Here is a 17,742-nt window from a genome sequence, read left to right as displayed (position 1 = left end):
TGCATCCTTGTACGGTCGGGTGCTAGTTTTGTCCCGGGATGAAAGAACGCAGTTGAAATCACCAATAAGAATGACCAACCTATTACACTGGGTATACTGTTTTAGCTGTTCAAAAAACCTGCACCTTTCCCCAGCAACAGTCGGCGCATACAAACAGATTACACGCCACTCCAAGGACGATAACAAGAAATCACATACAATAAACCGTCCTGACGTGCATGACGTAACGGCTTCTATTTTAGCTCCTAGACTATGTCGGACCAACAATGCGCAGCCTGAAGAATATCCCACGGAATGGCTCACAATAGCACAGTATCGCGCTACGAATTGCTGCACCATGCCCCCGGTTTCCACGTCGCCCTCGACTTTCGTCTCCTGCATTGCTAGAATGTCAAGGTCAAAGTCGCTTAACAGGCGGTACAGTTGACTCTGCTTCCTCATTGAGGCAAGCCCTCGGACATTTAATGTTGCCACGCGAATGGACTTATCCATAGTCATCATAGCAAGGCGGGAAAGAAAACCGGGGGCATGGCGCTTACCTCACAACTGCGGTTTGATCCGGAGTGTGCTAGCACAGGGCGGTCCTCACGGCGGCATAGGCGGCGTTTCCGCCGTCTTGCGCGCCGCCGAAGTGTTCGGCAGCGGTCGAAATGAAGGACGCCGTCCAACAGTCGTCTTGGCTGGCGGCTCGTCTGCAGCAACGACACTAAGCTCCTTCCCATTTTCGCCTGCGTCGTGAGGTCGCTTTGCAGCGGCACTAATACTGTCGCTCTCCATCACGGTGACTGGTGCCGGCTCGGTGGGTGGTTTCTCGCCTCCTCCGGGAGAGGGGTGGCCCGTAGTGCTTGCCTCATCCTTCTCGTTCCCGCCTTCTGCGTCGTCATGTCGCCGCTTGTCTGCGGGTTTATCTCCGCCGTCAATTAGTTGTTCCCCTTGAAAGTTCGACGATGCACTTTGCGTAACCAGGTTACGGCTCGTCCTTGCTGTTTCCTCTGAGTCTTCCTCGTCCATCAGGTGGTCCGATATGTCGTTTGCCTGCACTGGTCCGGCTACGCTGGCGTACGTCTTTGCGCAATCAGCATCGACGTGGCCGAAACGACGACAACGACTACAGCGCGGCACTTTGCAGTCGCGACGAATGTGCCCGGTGCTCTTGCAGCGCAGACACAGAGGAGCGCGGCCCGGCACAACAACAAGAGTTAGCTCGCCGGCTATCTTGAGCTGATGCGGAATATCGTCTATTTTGGCGTCGGCATGCAATTTTAGTCCAACTGTACGAGTCGTCGACCCTTTTTGAGTGACACCGAGCGACCGCCACTTCTCCCGGGTCACTTCTAACACCGTCCCGTAGGGCGACAGTGTCACGCGAACGTCTTCGTCGGTAACGCCATGCAGCAACCAGTGCAGCTTTACGCGAACCTCTCGGTTATTCGGATCAATGAGCAAACACGGGCGATCCTTTACCTTCACGTCGACGGCCAAAAGCAGCTTCTGAGCAGCATCAGCAGTCGTCATTGTCACAGCCCACACGTGGTTCATTTGATACGCCCCCAACGCCACAACGTCGGGAAGCGCACCAAGGTTGGCCAAAGTGTCCCGGTAGTCTTCAACACGATAGGGCCGGGCTCTTGGATCGCCGTGCATGAAAACGGTGTTGGCGACGATGCGTCCGGATGGCAGATTGGGCAGAATAACCTGATAATCTTCGGCAGTAGCCGCCAAAAACCTGTTACCGCGGCCCGACTGGGCAGCTGAAACCGCTCCGACGGAGCTCATGATAACGCGTCCGTCACGCTCGGTGGCCGGAAGTCCAACTGGCCACTATACTAACGAGGAGACAGAAGCTCTGGCTCACCGACGCTTAGCTAACGGCACAGGGGACGAAAGCGAGAAAAAAAAAGGCGAAGCTCCCCGTCGGGGAATCGAACCCCGGTCTCCCGCGTGATAGGCGGGGATACTGGCCACTATACTAACGAGGAGACGGAAGCTCTGGCTCACCGACGCTTAGCTAACGGCACAGGGGACGAAAGCGAGAAAAAAAAAAGCGAAGCTCCCCGTCGGGGAATCGAACCCCGGTCTCCCGCGCGACAGGCGGGGATACTGGCCACTATACTAACGAGGAGACGGAAGCTCTGGCTCACCGACGCTTAGCTAACGGCACAGGGGACGAAAGCGAGAAAAAAAAAGGCGAAGCTCCCCGTCGGGGAATCGAACCCCGGTCTCCCGCGTGATAGGCGGGGATACTGGCCACTATACTAACGAGGAGACGGAAGCTCTGGCTCACCGACGCTTAGCTAACGGCACAGGGGACGAAAGCGAGAAAAAAAAAAGCGAAGCTCCCCGTCGGGGAATCGAACCCCGGTCTCCCGCGTGACAGGCGGGGATACTGGCCACTATTTTTTTTTTATTGCCGACTTTGACATTCAGAACACACAAGATGAACGATTAAAACGTGTCGGCAGACCTTTGCCTGACACGGCGTGTTAAAATTTTTTCAGTCTTGCCAAATCATCAAGCACATCGATCCATTTTGGCTGTTCAGGGAGGGCCTTATACGCCTCCCTAAATCGCACAACATTTTGAATGAAATGTTCCCGTACAGGTTTCACTTGTTCATCTGCATTGTTAAACTCCATTCTGGTTTTCCACAAGCTCTGAAGTCCCAGGAGCATTACTGCATCAAATGGAAAATCATCTGTTTTGTGAAAAGGTAGAAATCTTATGCCATATGCATCGAATGATAGGTCTTTCTTTAAAGTTCTCTGAAGGACATCCCAGAAAAAAATGGGATCCCAACAGTCCAAAAACACATGTTCAATGGTTTCCGGTTTGTGGCACAGGAAACAGTTTGTTGACCAAGGGACGAAAAGACCTTTATCGTGCATCCACGTTTTCACTGATAAGGTATTAGTGTGGAGTTTAAAGAAAAAGGATTTGATCGCTGGCAATATTGGCATCTTCTTAACTCTTTTAAGTACATCAGCTCATGGGCCTGCAATGTGTGGCAATCGATATATCCGCAGAGGAAGCATTGTGTCCACTAAGTCCACGTACAATTTTTTTTCTTGACATTACACAAATACTCCATGGAAAACCGAACATGCAGCATTCTGTACGCGAGCACAACTTCTTTAAGGTACCCTCTTATCGCACCATTTACATGTACCGAACTTACAAGGTCAGGAAGAAGTCGACAAAGCCGTACTTGCATTACGGATACTGGCCACTATAATAACGAGGAGACGGAAGCTCTGGCTCACTTACGCTTAGCTAACGGCACAGGGGACGAAAGCGAGAAAAAAAAAGGCGAAGCTCCCCGTCGGGGAGTCGAACCCCGGTCTCTCGCGCGACAGGCGGGGATACTGGCCACTATACTAACGAGGAGACAAAAGCACTGGCTCACCGACGCATAGCTAACGGCACAGGGGACGAAAGCGAGAAAAAAAAAGGCGAAGCTCCCCGTCGGGGAATCGAACCCCGGTCTCCCGCGTGACAGGCGGGGATACTGGCCACTATACTAACGAGGATTTTTTTTTCTTTATTGCCTGGCTTTGACTCATAACATTTACACAAAAAACACTCAACAAAAACACACAAAACGCTATGTACAGTACTCACGGATTGAAATAGGACATTCGGAGCGCGTGGCCGTCGCTTCATGGAGCGCCGCCCGTAGACGCTCATGGAACCAAGGTGGTGCATTGTGGTATGGCGCGAGAGGGAGAACATCTACAAAGCAGAATTGTTCCTTCCAGTAGCCAATGAGCCGGCCTGTGGTTTACCACATGCCTGCGTGGCACTGCAAGGCTAGCGCTCCGAATGTCCTATTTCAATCCGTGAGTACTGTACATACGACACTGTCGTGGTCAGCCATCATGAGTCTGGCTTCGTCATACTATAAAATTCACGAAGCATACAGAGCGGCTCTAGCCTCGAGAGCCACTCGGGAGGCTCCGCAGCTGCTTTCTATATGACCAGAAAGCAGTCCATTCTTTCCCGAAAATAAATTCGGGCAGGTCGTGCGTCTTTGTCACAATAATAGCCTGCCATTCTGGAGCGCCATATACTGTGGAGGCCCAAGAGCATTATGAGATCAAATGGTACCCCATCCTCATTGTCTGTGCTTAAATAACGAATTCCCTGCGCGTCAAGTGGTAGCTCTTTCTTTATTGTCCTTTGTAACACATCCCAAAAATAAACCCCTTCCCAGCAATGCAAAAAAACATGGTCTATTGTTTCGGGCTGTTTACAAATTAAGCAGTTCGATCCCCACGGTAAAAAGAAATCCTTTCCTTCCAAAAACTTTTTAACTGGGAGTGTCCCGGTCTGTAATTTAAAAAAGAAGGTCTTTACTCCTGGTGGCACCTGTATTTTCTTTACCCTTTTTAAAACATCACCTCCAGGACCTCCACTGTACAAGGCCCTGTACATAGGCTCTGGGAAAACAATATCACAAAGATATCACAAAGGAAATTGTTGGACCCCACCAGACATGTGGAATAAAAGGGCGATCGATTTTTTCCAACATTCACAAAGCACGCAGTGTACTTGAAACCTGCGATGCAATTAATGGGCGGGTGGCCATGCTTCAGATTGATCTCGAAAAAGCTTTTGATTGTGTTTCTCATGAAATCTTGTTTTCCGTTTTAGACCATGTGAATGTCGGTTCAGTTATCCGTCACCGGTAGCGGGGTTAATTGGTCCAAATGCCTCGGACTCTGGCATGGATGGTGGCCATCCCACCCGGACCATTTTGCCAACGTACCGTGGACGACGACACCGGGCAAGTATTTGGGCGTTCCGCTCGATGCTTATCGCGAAAGCGAGGAGTATTGGAAACAGCAAACGAAAGAAGCACGTGACAGAGCTGGAAAATGGAAAGGCACCAATCTCTCCATTTTCGCCAGAGCTACAGTCTGCAACCTGTTTTTTATTAGCAAGCTCTGGTATGTGATGCAGGTTTTGCATTGCTCTCGGGTGCACATTCAGAAATTACACCGGATTTTTGCCGTCTTTATATGGGCTTCCGAATGGCAACGTTGTAGCCGAACGAACCTGTTCCGGCGGGTAAAAGACGGGGGGTTGGGGCTAGGGCACCTCTTTTTAAGGCAGCTGGTGAACCGTTTTTTGTTTTTTCGCGACGTCTCAGACCCGTTATTGCGCACCGTGTGCCAGGTGAGGCTGCGGCGATTGCTGCTCGAGTTTGTTGTTACCACAGAAGAGCTCTCGGGTGGAATTTTTGGTTACTACAAAGAGATTGTAGCAAGTGTTAGGTTTCTTTCAGCGCGTTTTTCTAGCGATTATTTGTATAAAACTAAAAGAAAGAAGTTGTATACTAACGAGGATTTTTTTTCTTTATTGCATGGAAGAACTTCTGTAGAAAGGAGGAAACTTCAATCGGACTAGTTCGCGTCTTAAGTTACCGGGCTGCTTAATATGAGCCCCCCATAGCCCTAACTCACCACTGCATCCCCATCAAAGCATCAAAATTCAGGGAGGCACACACAAGCATCTAGGCACGGCAGCCAGCTTGGAGGTTCGTCGCGAGCAGCATATACACTCCTCACCAACGCACACTGTTCCCGAAACACAGATTTGGACGATCTTGGTGGCTCGGCATGTCTGTCCATCATACGGCTTTTCCAAAGATTGAATAGTCCCATCAACACAAACACGTCATAAGGCACAACAGAGTTTTTGTCAACAGGCAGAAATCTAATAGTGTATGGTGTAATTTCAATGTCCTTCTTAAGAGTTCGTTGTAGTATGTCCCAAAAGAACATGGCATCACGGCACAGGATGAAGCAATGATCAATTGTCTCGGGCACGTTACGCAGACTACAATTCACATTCCAGGGTACAAACATCCCCTTGTCATTAAGAAATGTCTTGACAGGCAGCGTCGCTGTGTGTAGTTTGAAAAAGAACGTTTTAGCGGCTGCCTGAATGCACATCCGCCTAACACGCTTTAGAACACTGATGTCCAAAGACCCCAAATAAGGCTGCCGATACAATGGTGTAGGGAACAAAGACTCAGTGAGAGCCTGGGTCATCTGCTTTCTCGAGAGGCTATACAGATAATCTAAAGAGAAGCGCACAGTGAGAAAATTGAAAGTGCCAGCAACCTCCTTAAGAAATCCCCATAGAGTTCCCTCACGAGCCTGCACAGTCGGTGCGAATAAGTAAGGCAAATGAAAACTAAGCCGCCTAATGAGCACAGCTACCAGAAACGGGTCGTTTGCCGATTTGAAAAAGAAAAAACGGGAAACGAGTTGATGCACGAACAGGTGAACAAGGCCCACTCCACCACCCTCTAAGGGAAGGAACAAGTTGTCACGCCTCATCGGCTCCCATTGAGAGCGCGAAACGAATGCTGCAAATATTCTATGTATTGCTTGCACCTTCCTCCTCGCACAATGCAGGACTTGAAGGACATACGCGAGCTTTGCAAACAAAAAAATGTTACAGACCTGTGCCCTCGCAAACACTGAGAGTTCCCTACCCATCCAAGCCTGTGTTTGCCGCCGTAGAGTTACAGTTTGTGAATCCCAGTAGGCTGTACTAACGAGGAGACGGAAGCTCTGGCTCACCTACGCTTAGCTAACGGCACAGGGGACGAAAGCGAGAAAAAAAAAAGGCGAAGCTCCCCGTCGGGGAATCGAATCCCGGTCTCCCGCGTGACAGGCGGGTATACTGGCCACTATACTTTTTTTTTCTTTATTGCCGGTCTCCGACAGTGCGCAGTAACACATGATGGTACACAGAAATAGAAACAAAAAATAAGGCAGACAAAAATGCCGCAGCAGTCAGCTTTGTACTGACGTTGTCATATTAAAATTCTTTCAGCGCTGTCAAGGCTTCTACTCTCGGCAGCCACTGTGGTACAGGCTCAAGCGACTTCTGCACTTCAACAAATCTCGCTATACTCTCGCGAAAATACATCCGGGCGGGCCTCGCATCCGGATCACAATGGAAACCGGCCATGCGGGAGCGCCATACTGAGTGGAGCCCGGCCAGCATTATGAGGTCGAATGGAATTCCGTCTTCATTGTTTATTGCTAGGTATCTAATGCCGTGTGGGTCCAGTGGAAAATCTTTTTTGACCGTTCGCTGCAGAACATCCCAAAAGTACACACCTTCCCAGCAATGCAGAAAAACATGATCTATAGTTTTGGGCTGTTTGCATATCATACAGTCAGCTCCCCACGGTAAGAAAAAGCCCCGTTGCTCTAGGAATTTCTTTACTGGCAGTGTTTCAGTGTGTAGCTTGAAGAAAAAGGATTTCATTCCAGGCGTCACCTGCATTCTCTTTACCCTTTTTAAAACATTCTGACCGGGTTCTCCACTATGCAAGGCTCTGTACAATGGTTCCGGAAAAATTCTGCCACACACATCTTTATACAGTGTTGTTATTTTCACTGAAGAAAGATAATCAATCGATAAAACGCGCCGACAAGAATCGTACACTAGTCACGACCTCCTTGAAAAAACCTGAAATGGATCCATGCATCACATTTGTGCCAACAACAAAGCTAGGCAACGCACCTCTTAATCTGACTTGGCACACTGTGCGTAAAAAAGGATCGCTCGTGTCACGAAAAAACATAAACCTATTAACGAGCTGTCGCACAAAGAGATGCGACAGGCTAAGACCGCCGTCTTTCACCCTTCTGAACAAGTTCGTTCGACTACACCTTTCCCATTGCGATGCCCATATAAAGGTGGCGAACACTCTGTGTAGCCTTTGCACATTCAACCGCGAGCAGTGCAGTTCCTGCATCAAATACCACAACTTACAAAAAAAAAAAGATTGCACACTGTGGCCCTGGCGAAGAAAGAAATGGGAACCCCCTTCCACCTGTCTGCTTTTTCTCGCGTTTCGTGCAGCTGGCTTAGCCAGAGGTCGTCATTGTTTTTGTAGCATTCCAGAGGGACACCTAGGTACTTCGCTGGGGTGTTCACCCACGTCACGCCAGCAAATGTGTCTGGGGTTGTCGGCCATTCTCCATGCCAGAATCCCAGGCATTTACCCCAGTTAATTAAACTGCCCGTGAGATCCCGGAAACACTTCACTACTTCAACCGTTGCTGTAATACTTCCTTGGTCGATGCAGCATACGGCGACATCATCGGTATATGCTAAGAGCTTTACTTCAGAAGCTTGCAGTTGAAACCCGCGAATCGAATCATTCTGAATAATAGCCAAGCACAGTGTTTCAATGTAAAGACAAAATAAAAGTGGACTGAGTGGGCAACCCTGGCGTACAGAACGCTGAACGGCAATGGGGGCCCCCAGACTCTTGTTTATGATAAGGTGCGTGGTGCAATTCCTGTACGCCATGGTCACTCCATCTTTGATAATCGAACCGACATTAGTATGATCGAGAATAGCGAACAAAATAACATGTGGGACACAGTCAAAGGCCTTCTCTAGGTCGAGCTGCAGCACAGCGACACAAGCTTTCATGATGTCACAGCACTCAAGCACGCACCGCATCTTATGTATGTTAGTCACTATAGACCTGCCCCTGATTCCACATGTCTGGTGGCAGCCTACTAGGTCTTTAATCAATGTTTCGAGTCTTCTTGCTAAAACTTTCATTAAAATTTTGTAGTCAACATTAGTTAAAGAGATTGGTCTGTAATATCTCACCTGTCTAAGTTTTTCTGCGGCATCAGTCTTAGGTATAAGAAAAGTGTGTGATGTACTATAAGACTGTGGTAAACCTTTCATGTGGTACGCCTCATTGAACACTACCGTGAGCACTGCAGCCAGCATTTCTTTGAAAAACTTATAAAATGAGGCGGATAAGCCATCGGGCCCAGGCGACTTTCCGTCGTTTAAGTTTTCAATTGCTAGACATACTTCACTTTCACTTATTGGTCGCTCCAAGAATTCTCTTATCTCATGGTCCAGTCGCGGCATATGGCCAAGAAATGTCTTTTTAAATCCGTCCAAGTCGGCATGATGAAACGCAAATAGCGCCTGATAATGCTCAGAAAACTGGTGCCGAATGCCCTCGTTATCATTCACCACGACGCCATTCCGCTCTATCTCGGCTATGTGGTTTCGTCGGGCGTTTGTCTTTTCAATCCCTAAAGCCCGCTTCGTAGGTACCTCGCCTGCTTTCAGTGAATTTGTTCGTGCACGCACCAGCGCACCGCGATAGCGCTCTTCTTCGATCAACTGCAGTTTCTGCTTTACATTCCTGATATCATCTTTGAAAATGCCGGGCGTTTTGCACTCCTCTGCTATCAGTTTCTCCAATATTGTGCGCAGCTCGGTTTCCTTCATTTTTCCTTCGAAACGAATCGCACTGGCCCTGTCAATTGCTGTGACTTTAATCTGCTGCTTGCATAGTTCCCACTGCTGACCCAGATTAAGGCTAGTGTTTGGTTTTATTCTGTTAATTTCTTCTAATGTTTTTGTTACAAATTTTTCGTCGCCAAGTAGCATAGAGTTCATTTTCCACATGTCCCATACAAAGTGTTTCAGTTGTTTCTTTGTTCCTATTGCGCATTTAACGAGGCAGTGATCAGTAAAACATATTGGTACAACATCGTAGCTACGGCACATCGGGATCATATCCAGAGCAACGTATATGAGATCCAGGCGTGCGTGGCTAGAACCCTGGAAATGAGTGTACTTTACCGCGCATGCGCTCTGTAGGCATTCAGCCACATCTGCTAATTCCGCTTCGGCAACGACCTCAGCTAATAAGTCCGTACTCCTGTCTCGAAAAGCTGTGCAGCTGGTTTTGCCCGCAGAACTCAGTACGCAGTTAAAGTCTCCCATAATAATGAGGCGTTTCTCAGGCATCATGTACTTCCTAACATAAGCAAAAAATTATGTCTTTCCTCCAATGTGTTCGGCGCGTACACACAAAATCACTCGATATTCCGCGTTACACAAATACTTACCACTATACTAACGAGGAGACGGAAGCACTTGGTTACCGATGCTTTGTTAGTGGCACAGAGGGTAAGAGGGAGAAAAAAAAAGAAGCTCCCCGTCGGGGAATCGAACCCCGGTCTACCGCGTGACCGGCGGGGATACTGGCCACTATACTAACGAGGAGACGGAAGCACTGGCTTACCGATGCTTAGTTAGTGGCACAGAGGGTAAGAGCGAGAAAAAAAAGAAGCTCCCCGTCGGGGAATCGAACCCCGGTCTCCCGCATGACAGGCGGGGATACTGGCCACTATACTAATTTTTTTTCTTTATTGCCGGGCTTCGACAGAATACAACAAAAAGCATACACGGGTAGACACCCAAGCTACAAAAAGGTAGCCTACAACCCCCAGAGGGCCAGGCCTTGCCAGTTTAAAATTCCCTGAGTTCCGTCAAAGGTTCGAGCTTTGAAAGCCACTCAGGGGGAGATGCTTGTGTTTTCAGCACCTCGATGAACTTGTGCATTGTCTCACGGAAATACAATCGCGCAGGCCGCGCATCCGGGTCACAATGAAAGCCTGCCATTCGGGAGCGCCATATGCTATGGAGGCCCGCGAGCATTACTAAATCCAACGGCATGCCATCTTCTTTTGCTGTAGGCAGGAATCGGATTCCATACGGATCCAATGGTAATTCTTTTTTGGTGGTCCTTTGAAGGACGTCCCAAAAATATACCCCTTCCCAACAGTGCAAGAAAACTTGGTCGATTGTTTCTGGCTGTTTACATATAAGGCAGTGGGATACCGAAGGTAGGTAAAACCCCTTTTTTTTTCTTGGAAAGATTTTACAGACAGAGTCCCGCTGTGAAGCTTGAAGAAGAAATTTTTTGTTCCCGGTGGTACCTGCATTTTTTTCACCCGTTTCAGGACATCTCTGCCTGGTCCTCCGGAGCATATTGCCCTGTACATTGGTTCCGGCAATAACACGTCACATACATCCTTGTACAATGTTTTCCGCTGAACATCATTTAAATTATTTTTAGAAAATCTGGCCGTCAAAAACCTGACGCTAAACACAACCTCTTTAAGAAAACCAAAAATACCTCCAGTCATAGTCTCCGTTCCAACAATGAAATCTGGCACAGCACGCCCGAGCCTGACTTGGCATACGGTACGTAGAAAGGGATCTTTAACATCTCGGAGAAACAAAAATCTTTTTACTATCTGCCGTATGAACAAGTGCCCCAGACCAAGTCCCCCTACCTTGACCCTCCTGAACAAATTTGTCCGGCTGCACCTCTCCCAGTTTGAGGCCCATATAAAGATAGCGAAAATACGGTGCAGCTTTTGCACATTTAACCGTGAGCAGTGGAGTACTTGCATCACGTACCGGAGCTTGCTTATCAAAAACAAATTGCACACAGTTGCTCTTGCAAATACAGACAAATTGGCACTTTTCCATTTTTCGGCTTTCTCACGCGTTTCTTCAACCTGTGTTTTCCAAAAAGGCTCAGTGTCCCTGTAAAATTGAAGTGGAACATATAGGTATTTCACGGGTATTGTCACCCAAGAAACGGTGACGAAAACAGATGGAGTTGACAGCCATTCTCCGTGCCAGAATCCCATGCACTTGCCCCAATTCACCAAACTTCCGGTGACCTCACTGAAACCCTTTACTGCTTCGATTGTCCTGCTTATGCTATCTTGGTTAACGCAGAAAACAGCAACGTCATCTGCGTATGCTAAGAGCTTCACTTCTGATTCCTGTACACGGAAACCATGAATAGCCTCGTTGCCTATAATGTTTAGGCAGAGGGTTTCTATATAAATACAAAACAGCAGGAGGCTGAGGGGACAGCCCTGGCGTACCGATCTCTGCACACTAATGGGGGCCCCCAAGGTCTTGTTTACTATTAACCTCGTAGTGCAGTTACGGTAAGCCATGGACGCACCCTCTCTTATAACAGAACCAACGTTAATGTAATGTAGAATGCAAAGCAGCAATTCGTGCGCCACAGGTCAAACGCCTTCTCAAGGTCAATCTGAAGAACTGCGACCCGAGCATATTTTGCGTCACAACACTCAAGCACGCACCTAGCCTTGTGAATATTCTCAACAATGGAACGCCCCTTGATACCGCACGTTTGGTGAGGTCCGACTATTTTATGCATTACGGTCTGTAGCCTGCCTGCAAGAACCTCCATATAAATTTTGTAGTCGACATTTGTGAGGGCTATGGGCCTGTACGATGTTACCTGTCTGAGTTCAAGTTTCAGTTTGATCGTTTTTTGGTATGAGCACAGTATGCGAGGATGCATATGATGTAGGCAGAGCATGCAACACATACGCTTCATTAAATACCACTGAGAGGAGCGGTGCTAGTTCCTTCTTGAAAGCTTTATAAAAAGCCGCGCTCAGGCCGTCGGGCCCCGGCCACTTTCCTGAGTTTAACTTATCAATAGCCTGTTCCACTTCATGTTCGCTAATTGGCAGCTCTAATCTTAAGCAGAATTGACATCTGAGCTAGTTGGTTTTTCATTTTCAAAAATTATATAAAGCGCACTTAGGGCAACAGACAAGGGAGACCAAACAACACAAGCGCTTGTGTTGTTTGGTCTCCCTTGTCTGTGGTCCTAAGTGCGTTTTATATAATTTTTGAAAAAAAAGCTCTAATCTTCTCTGTCTGCGTCATCAATACGTGGCATGAACCCTAAAAATATCTTCTTAAATCTGCCCACATCAACATGCCTCGAAGCGAAGAGCGCTTGATAGTAATCAAAAAAAGCCTTTGCAATGCTGTCATCGTCAGATGCAGTGGCACCGCCCCATTGAATTTCCGCGACATGGTTTCGCCGAGCGTGCGCCCTTTCCATTCCTAACGCCCGTTTTGTGGGTGTTTCGCTCGCAGCGAATTCCTCAGCTCTCGCGCGCACAAGTGCGCCGCGATATCGCTCTTCCTCTATCGTTTCTAGCTTTTGTTTCTTTTTTCGGACGTCTTCACTGAAAACGCCCGGTGCCTTGCATTTCTGAGCTAATAACTTGTCCAGTAAAGACTTCAAATGCGCCTCGCTTAACCTTTCTTGAAAACGTATGCAGCTGGCCCTTTCTATTGCATGTACTTTTATCTGCTGTTTGCAACTTTCCCATTCTTCTCCAGCTGCCCGATTGCCATTAATGGTTATTTTATTAATTTCCTGGGCTGCAAACCCGGTGAAAATTTCGTCTTTAAGAAGCTTATTATTGAATTTCCAGAGGTCCCACTGGAAAGAGTTTTTACGTTTTACCGCGCCTATACTGCATTTCACCAAGCAGTGGTCCGAGAAAGTTGCAGGAACAACATCGTAGCTGTGACACTTTGGCGACAGGTCGACCGATACATATATTCTATCAAGGCGGGCATGGCTACTTCGTTGGAAGTGCGTGAAAATCATGCCGCGCTTGTATACCACACATTCAGTCACGTCCTCCTATGCAAACTTATCGATCAAGTGACGGAGAAGTTCGGTGCTTTCATCGCGGTGGGACCGCGTGCTGGTTTTGTCAGCCGCGCTCAAGACACAATTAAAATCTCCCAACAGTATCAGGTGTTTTTCTGTGCGTAAGAAAGGCTGAATGCTCTCAAAAAAAGCTACCCTGTCCTCGCCCACGTTAGGTGCGTAAACGCAAATTAGTCGCCATTAAGAGCAGGCGAAAGCAAAATCCACTACTACGCAACGACCCGAAGGGCACGATGTGTACGCCTGCACCTCGAGGCTAGGCAGCTTTTTTATAAACACCATGCATCCGGCAGATGTGCCGACGGCATGGCTCACGACCGCATAGAATCTTGACGTAAAACGTTGCACGATGCTCTCGGTGTCTTGTTCCCCTTCCACTTTCGTTTCCTGAATAGCAAGCAGATCGATATTATGATCTGTTAAAATGCGGTGCACTTGGCTCTGCTTCCTCTTAGCGGCAAAACCTCTGACATTGAGCGTTGCAAAAGTCAAGGAGGTTGCAGAAGCCATATTTAAAACGTGTGAGACGCCGAGAGCACCGTGCTCACCGTTCACGTCTAGCACGAAGCTAGACGCCGTTGCCACCACCGGAGCCGTCAGGAGCGGATGCCTGGTTTTGCTGCGGAGGCAGTGGAGGCGCCTTCTCGGCGACCCGCTTGCCTGCCGCAAGGTTGGGCGTTGGCCTGAGTGTTGGTCGCCTGGACTGGCCTGTCTTCGCTGGCGGCTCCTCAACGCCGCCATCTGCGGGCTTGTCCCCTTCGTTGTCGGTCGCGTCGTGAGGTCGCTTGGCTGGGGCGGCGACGGTCGTCACACGGGCGCCGCTCTGGTCCATCTGTTCCTCGCTGGTCGGTGGTTGGTCGACATTTTTAGCCACATGACTGGTCCCGTCGCTGGATGACCCTTCATTTGTCGCAGCAGGGATTATCGTCCTCGGTTCCTTCCCACCGCCGCTGGACGTGTTTCCGTCGCCGCTCGGGTGCCCCGAAGACTGAGTCGTCACCGCCGGTTTCACCGTCACGTCTGTTCCCTTTGCCGCCTCTTCTGTCTCGGCGACGTCAATAATGTGCTCCGTCGTGTCGACTCCCATTTCCAGCCCGGTTGCCACTGCGTATGTGCGGACGCAGTCACTGTCGGCGTGTCCGAAACGCCTGCATTTCGAACACCGGGGCACTTTACGATCTCGCCGAACGTGGCCCGTGCCATGGCAGCGCAAGCACTGCATCGGTCGCCCCGGCGCCACAACAAGGGCCAACTCCCCGGCGACACGTATCTGGTGAGGCAGATCGTCGACCTTCAAACCAGGTTTCAGTTTTAGGAGCACAGTTCGTGTTGTAGATCCCTTGTCGTGGACGCCTTGGACGCGCCATCGTTCCCGTGTAACTTCGGTTACCTTCCCGAACGCAGCAAAAGCCGTCCGGATGTCTTCGTCGGCCACGCCTTCCAGCATCCAGTGGAGCCGTAGCTTGACTTGTTGGTCTTCCGGATCGATGATAAGACATCGCCGTCCTTTCACTTTGAGTTCCTTGAAGGCGAGAAGCCTCTTGGCTCCTTCAGCGGTCTTGAAAGTCACAGCCCAAACGTGGTTGATTTGGTACGTCACCAAAGCCACCACGTCAGGGAGCGTACCAGCCTGGTCCAGCGCATCACGAAAAACCTCGACCCAAAGGGCCTAACACGAACATCGCCGTGCAGAAAAAGTGTGTTTAAAACCACACATCCGGTAGGCAGCTGCGGCAAGATCACCTGATAATCCGTATTTTCGTTTCCCTCGATCCTGTTCCCGCGGCCAGCAAGGGCTGCTGTCGCCGCTCTGCCGGAGCTCATGATCCTGCGTCCTTCACGCTCGGTGGCCGGAAGTAGAATGCTGGCCACTATACTAATGAGGAGACGGAAGCACTGGCTTACCGATGCTTTGTTAGTGGCGCAGAGGGTAAGAGGGAGAAAAAAAAGAAGCTCCCCGTCGGGGAATCGAACCCCGGTCTCCCGCGTGACAGGCGGGGATACTGGCCACTATACTAACGAGGAGTTTTTTTTTTCTTTATTGCATGGACGAACTTCTGTAGAAAGGAGGAAACTTCAATCAGACTAGTTCGCGTCTCAAGTTACCGGGCTGCTTAATATGAGCCCCCCATAGCCCTAACTCACCACTGCATCCCCATCAAAACATCAAAATTCAGGGAGGCACACACAAGCATCTAGACACGGCAGCCAGCTTGGAGGTTCGTCGCGAGCAGCATATACACTGCTCACCAACGCACACTGTTCCCGAAACACAGATTTGGACGATCTTGGTGGCTCGGCATGTCTGTCCATCATACGGCTTTTCCAAAGACTGAATAGTCCCATCAACACAAACACGTCATAAGGCACAACAGAGTTTTTGTCAACAGGCAGAAATCTAATAGTGTATGGTGTAATTTCAATGTCTTTCTTAAGAGTTCGTTGTAGTATGTCCCAAAAGAACATGGCATCACGGCACAGGATGAAGCAATGATCAATTGTCTCAGGCACGTTACACAGACGACAATTCACATTCCAGGGTACAAACATCCCCTTGTCATTAAGAAATGTCTTGACAGGCAGCGTCGCTGTGTGTAGTTTGAAAAAGAACGTTTTAGCGGCTGCCTGAATGCACATCCGCCTAACACGCTTTAGAACACTGATGTCCAAAGACCCCAAATAAGGCTGCCGATACAATGGTGTAGGGAACAAAGACTCAGTGAGAGCCTGAGTCATCTGCTTTCTCGAGAGGCTATACAGGTAATCTAAAGAGAAGCGCACAGTGAGAAAATTGAAAGTGTCAGCAACCTCCTTAAGAAATCCCCATAAAGTCCCCTCACGAGCCTGCACAGTCGGTGCGAATAAGTAAGGCAAATGAAAACTAAGCCGCCTAATGAGCACAGCTACCAGAAACGGGTCGTTTGCCGATTTGAAAAAGAAAAAACGGGAAACGAGTTGATGCACGAACAGGTGAACAAGGCCCACTCCACCACCCTCTAAGGGAAGGAACAAGTTGTCACGCCTCATCGGCTCCCATTGAGAGCGCTAAACGAATGCTGCAAATATTCTATGTATTGCTTGCACCTTCCTCCTCGCACAATGCAGGACTTGAAGGACATACGCGAGCTTTGCAAACAAAAAAATGTTACAGACCTATGCCCTCGCAAACACTGAGAGTTCCCTACCCATCCAAGCCTGTGTTTGCCGCCGTAGAGTTACAGTTTGTGAATCCCAGTAGGCTGTACTGTTGCGAACTTGGTGCAGCGGAACGCCTAGGTACTCAAGAGGGCTACAGTTCCAGCATATACCACCGAAATGGCTTGGCCTAGTTCCCCAATGACCCAACCAAAAGCCTTTGGATTTCTCTAAATTAAGAGCCGCGCCTGATACATCGCAAAACTGTTTAGTCAAGTTTAGAGCCTCGAGTACACTCTTTTTGTCAGAACAAAAGAGGGCGACATCATCAGCGTAAGCTAAAACTTTAACTTCACATTGAGCCAGAGAGAAACCGCGGATAGCTGCGCTGTTAATTATACTGAGACAGAGGGGTTCCAGATATAGGGCAAACAACAATGGAGACAGTGGACATCCTTGACGAACAGATGCTTCTAGTGGTACTGGTTTCGTTAGCTCCTGATTAACAATAACCCTTGTATAGGAGTTCTTATAGCACAGCCTTATGCCTTTGAGCAAGACGTCACCAATATTTGCATACTCCAAGACCGCGAACAAGAAATCGTGCCGAACTTTATCAAACGCCTTAGCCAAGTCAATTTGAATCAGAGCTACTTGGCCTATCTCATCTGATACTGTCTCTAATACTGAACGTGCAATATGGATATGTGTTTGAATACTGCGGCCTCTAATACCACAGACCTGATGCGGACCTATCAAGTCCATAATGACGAGCTGCAGACGACTGCTAAGAACCTTGGCAAAAATTTATTAATCAACATTGCAAAGGGAAATTAGACGATATCCCTCAACAGTTTTCAGCCGATTAGTATCTTTGCTTTTGGGAATTAATATTGTGTGCCCAGAATAAAACGTGGGAGGCAGGACACTCACATCATAAGATGCTTTGAAAACTTCCATCAAAACAGGCACTAGGCAAGGCGAAAATGTTTTATAGAATTCGCTAGTAATACCATCGGGCCCAGGAGATTTCTGGCTCTGCAGGGCAGAAATGGCTGATTGAATTTCATCCAAAGTGATAGGTCCCTTCACTATAGCACACTTCTCATCATCAAGTCGAGGGAAGTTTCCGAGCAAGGAACTGTAATCGAAACCCTGACTTGGATCTTCGCAACTGCCAAACAGCTTCCGATAATAGTCGAAGAAAGCAGCAAGAATAC

At 48.7% G+C, this 17,742-nt stretch overlaps 5 non-coding genes across 5 annotated transcripts; all 5 read right to left on the bottom strand.

Moving 5' to 3' along the window:
- Positions 1–1,907: 1,907 nt before the first annotated feature.
- Positions 1,908–1,979, bottom strand: TRNAD-AUC (transfer RNA aspartic acid (anticodon AUC)). Its single transcript has one exon. It is a non-coding gene; the product is annotated as a tRNA-Asp (tRNA).
- A 71-nt stretch (positions 1,980–2,050) lies between these two features.
- On the bottom strand, positions 2,051–2,122 carry TRNAD-GUC (transfer RNA aspartic acid (anticodon GUC)). The gene has a single exon. It is a non-coding gene; the product is annotated as a tRNA-Asp (tRNA).
- A 71-nt stretch (positions 2,123–2,193) lies between these two features.
- Positions 2,194–2,265, bottom strand: TRNAD-AUC (transfer RNA aspartic acid (anticodon AUC)). Its single transcript has one exon. It is a non-coding gene; the product is annotated as a tRNA-Asp (tRNA).
- A 1,190-nt stretch (positions 2,266–3,455) lies between these two features.
- Positions 3,456–3,527, bottom strand: TRNAD-GUC (transfer RNA aspartic acid (anticodon GUC)). Its single transcript has one exon. It is a non-coding gene; the product is annotated as a tRNA-Asp (tRNA).
- An 11,813-nt stretch (positions 3,528–15,340) lies between these two features.
- Positions 15,341–15,412, bottom strand: TRNAD-GUC (transfer RNA aspartic acid (anticodon GUC)). Its single transcript has one exon. It is a non-coding gene; the product is annotated as a tRNA-Asp (tRNA).
- Positions 15,413–17,742: the final 2,330 nt, after the last annotated feature.

The sequence above is a fragment of the Amblyomma americanum genome, chromosome 10 (genome assembly GCF_052857255.1).
Source record: "Amblyomma americanum isolate KBUSLIRL-KWMA chromosome 10, ASM5285725v1, whole genome shotgun sequence".
In the NCBI taxonomy this organism is placed as follows: domain Eukaryota; kingdom Metazoa; phylum Arthropoda; class Arachnida; order Ixodida; family Ixodidae; genus Amblyomma; species Amblyomma americanum.
This window is presented reverse-complemented; position numbering and strand designations above follow the sequence as displayed.